The sequence below is a fragment of the Amblyomma mixtum genome, chromosome 3 (genome assembly GCF_055824585.1).
Source record: "Amblyomma mixtum isolate Tamu chromosome 3, ASM5582458v1, whole genome shotgun sequence".
NCBI classification, from domain to species: domain Eukaryota; kingdom Metazoa; phylum Arthropoda; class Arachnida; order Ixodida; family Ixodidae; genus Amblyomma; species Amblyomma mixtum.
The window spans coordinates 381,807,173-381,810,255 of NC_143014.1; the positions used below are offsets into that span (position 1 = coordinate 381,807,173).

The 3,083-nt window shown below is 52.2% G+C and overlaps 1 pseudogene; it reads right to left on the bottom strand.

Moving 5' to 3' along the window:
• Positions 1-1,640: 1,640 nt before the first annotated feature.
• Positions 1,641-2,389, bottom strand: LOC149357029 (uncharacterized; annotated as a pseudogene).
• Between the last annotated feature and the right edge of the window lie 694 nt (positions 2,390-3,083).

Sequence of the window (3,083 nt, forward strand, 5' to 3'; positions counted from 1 at the left end):
TGCCACGGTCGCTCAGGCCATTTAACCGGTTGCAACGGTGCTGGTGATGTGCTGGCGGACTTATCTGCCTCTAGGAAGATGTGGCAGTTTTTTTATTGCCATTTCCACTTGCTGGTCCATTCGTGGCCACCAGAACCGCTCACGCAGTCGCGCCTTCGTGCGCATGGTACCCGGATGTGTCTCGTGCGCTGTGCCAATGATCTGAGCCGTGAGGGAGGACGGAACAACGAGGCGCTCTGCACGCAGTAGCAGGCCATCAACAACAGAAAGCTTCCCGAATAGGGTAGAATGGTTTCGCCTCTTCTGGTATGGATTTCTTTGGCGGCCAGGAACTCAGCACGAATGACTTGACGGTTTTCAAACATCCATCGTCGAGGGCGGCCTGCCTGAACTCTTCCATTGTCACGCAGGCTGGCTCAATGAGCGGCACAGTTTCTTCCTCCTCAGCAATCTTTGCATCCGAGGTAGGTGCTGGCAGCCGAGAAAATGCATCTGCTACAGTGTTTGTGGACCCCTTGCCGTATTCAACAGTGAAATTGTAGCAAAGCAGTCGTGCACTCCAGCGTGCGATTCGGAGTGGGCGTCTTCCAGTGTGCAGCGCCTACCAAAGCATGGAACAGCTCCTCTGTATGGGGCAATGGGAAACTGTCGGGAACAATAGCTTTGTTCGGCTCTCGAAGGTCTGCATATATCCTGATGCTACCATCTTTCTTGTGAACAACAACAATGGGGGACACCGATTCAGAAGCATCGATGCACTCGATGATGTCAAGGCTCAGCAACCTCTGAAGCTCATTTGATACTGGTGACCGGAGAGAATACGGTAGACGGCGAAGTTTGGAGGCTACAGGCTGCACGCTTTGCCGCGTCTTGATGCGATGTGAGAACCCCTTAGAAAGACCCAACTCGGGGCTGAAAAGCGAACTGAACTCTTGTGCTAAGGCTGGCGGAAGAACCTTGTTACGGGGCTGCGCGCTTGACGGTGTGGAAATGGAACGGGATAGTGGGTCAGTCACAGTCGGCAGCGGAGCAACGGACGTGTGTAAGCATTTTAGAGCAGAACCCTCAATGCGAAGATTCAAGGCCTGAATACCGTCAAGACCGATCAGACAAGTTCCTCGGTGAACAACATAGAAACGTAGTGACGCTGTGCGGCCTTTAAACCGAACGTCTGCCTGGAAACAACCTAGCGCGGAAATCGGCCATTGCGAGTAGTCAAACAGAGTGACATGCGGAGCTGGCAGGAGCGGAACGCTCTGAAAATATCGACTGAATTCTTGCTCCGACAGGATTGAAACAGATGACCCTGAATCGACAAGGACTGTCAAAGTGACATTCGCGACTTGCACTTGAATATGAATTCCGCTACGCGCTGAACGTTGCACAGTCAAGACTTGCTCAGCACTGCTAGATGACGAAGCATTTTCATGAAATTCAACCTCACGGACTCGGCCTCGCATTTGAGTTCTTTTGCGGTTGCATACTTTTTTAAAATGGCCCTTGTGACCGCAAAACCAACAAGTCTTGCCATGAGCTGGGCACTGCGGCGCTGATGCGAAGTGGTCCCGCAAGCCGCATCGGAAGCAATGTGAACCGTATCGACTGCTCCGTTCTCGGTTCCGCTCAGGGGGGCGGTTCCGCTACGGCGCACGCGAGCCGCCCGCGCTCCTCGTTGAACTCAGCTGAAAGGGAGCTGCCGGCTGCGCATTTCTTTCTTGCGAAAGATGCGAGAATTGTTTACGACGCTGCCGCAATGAAACTGCCTCGACCGAAGCAGGAAGGTCCTTTAGCTCTTCAGCCGCCTGCTCAAACAAGTGCAGTTCTAACTGAATCCTGGAATGACAGTGTCGAACCCTCGAGCAGTAACAGCTCACGTACGCGATTGGAAGCTACGCCGGCAACGAATTGATCCCGCAGAGCCTCATCTTCAGAAGCAAAAGAACAATGTGACGCTAGCTCCCGTAGAGCGGCAACGAAGTCATGAACGGACTCGCCTGTGTTTTGGCTGCAGCGGTGAGAACGATGGCGCTCGACGATAACGTTGCACTACGTCGAAAACTGGCGCCGTAATGCGGCGAGGGCAGAGCCGTATTCGTCAGGAGGGGCCACGACAGACTTGTGCTGCGGCTGCGGGTGCTGTGGGTGCTGCGGGACTTGGCGTTGCCAGTGCTGCGGCGCTGGTCCCTGCGTGTAGCGTATGATAAACACGCTGGCCATCCGCCCTGAAACAATGCAAAAGAATAGCCTTGTGTTGCTCCGGCTTGAATGCGGCGGCTCCGGATGCCAGCAAGTACACGTTGAACATCTGCTCCCACTGCTCGCATGGCAGTGACGGACGGCCGGGCGTCGGAAGGAAGAACGGTGGCGGAGCAAGCCCGGTGAAGCTCATGGTGGGCGGATCCCGGTGGTGGGAGCGTCGCTGGGGGTTACGTTCACAGCATCCTCGTCGTCAATGTTATATTTTCGAAGGTGGAAGCCAGACTCCAGCCGTCCCGATGCACACAACACGTTTATTCCAACATACAAGCATATATATATAACAAACAGAAGCGCCCCCTGGGGAATGAAAACAAAACCGAAACTGAATACAACAAGTACCAACATAAAAAAAAGTTTTATGGTTTATGGGGTTTAACGCCCCAAAGCGACTAAGGCTATGAGAGACGCCGTAGTGGAGGGCTCCGGAAATTTCGACCACCTGGGGTTCTTTAACGTGCACTGACATCGCACAGTACAGGGGCCTCTAGGATTTCTCCTCCAAAGAAATTGAACCGCCGCGGCCGGGATAAAAAAAAAATAAAGTTGCTTGTATTCTTGTTTTTCAATAAACTTGACTTGAAACTTGAAACCTCTCTCTCTTCAGTTCTAAGCTTCTGAATGCAATCTATAAGACGAAATTTCTGTTTTTCGTTTTTTCTGCATTAAAAATGTGCGTGTGCCAGTGAAATCATTTGTGCTCGTGAATCCTCTTCCCCGCGCGGTAATGCCAACAAGGTGATGCAGGTCGTCAGTAATTAAATAAAAAACAATTCAGTGCAGTCAGACGAAGCTCCAAGGAATTGAATAAGATTATAAACTCAGTG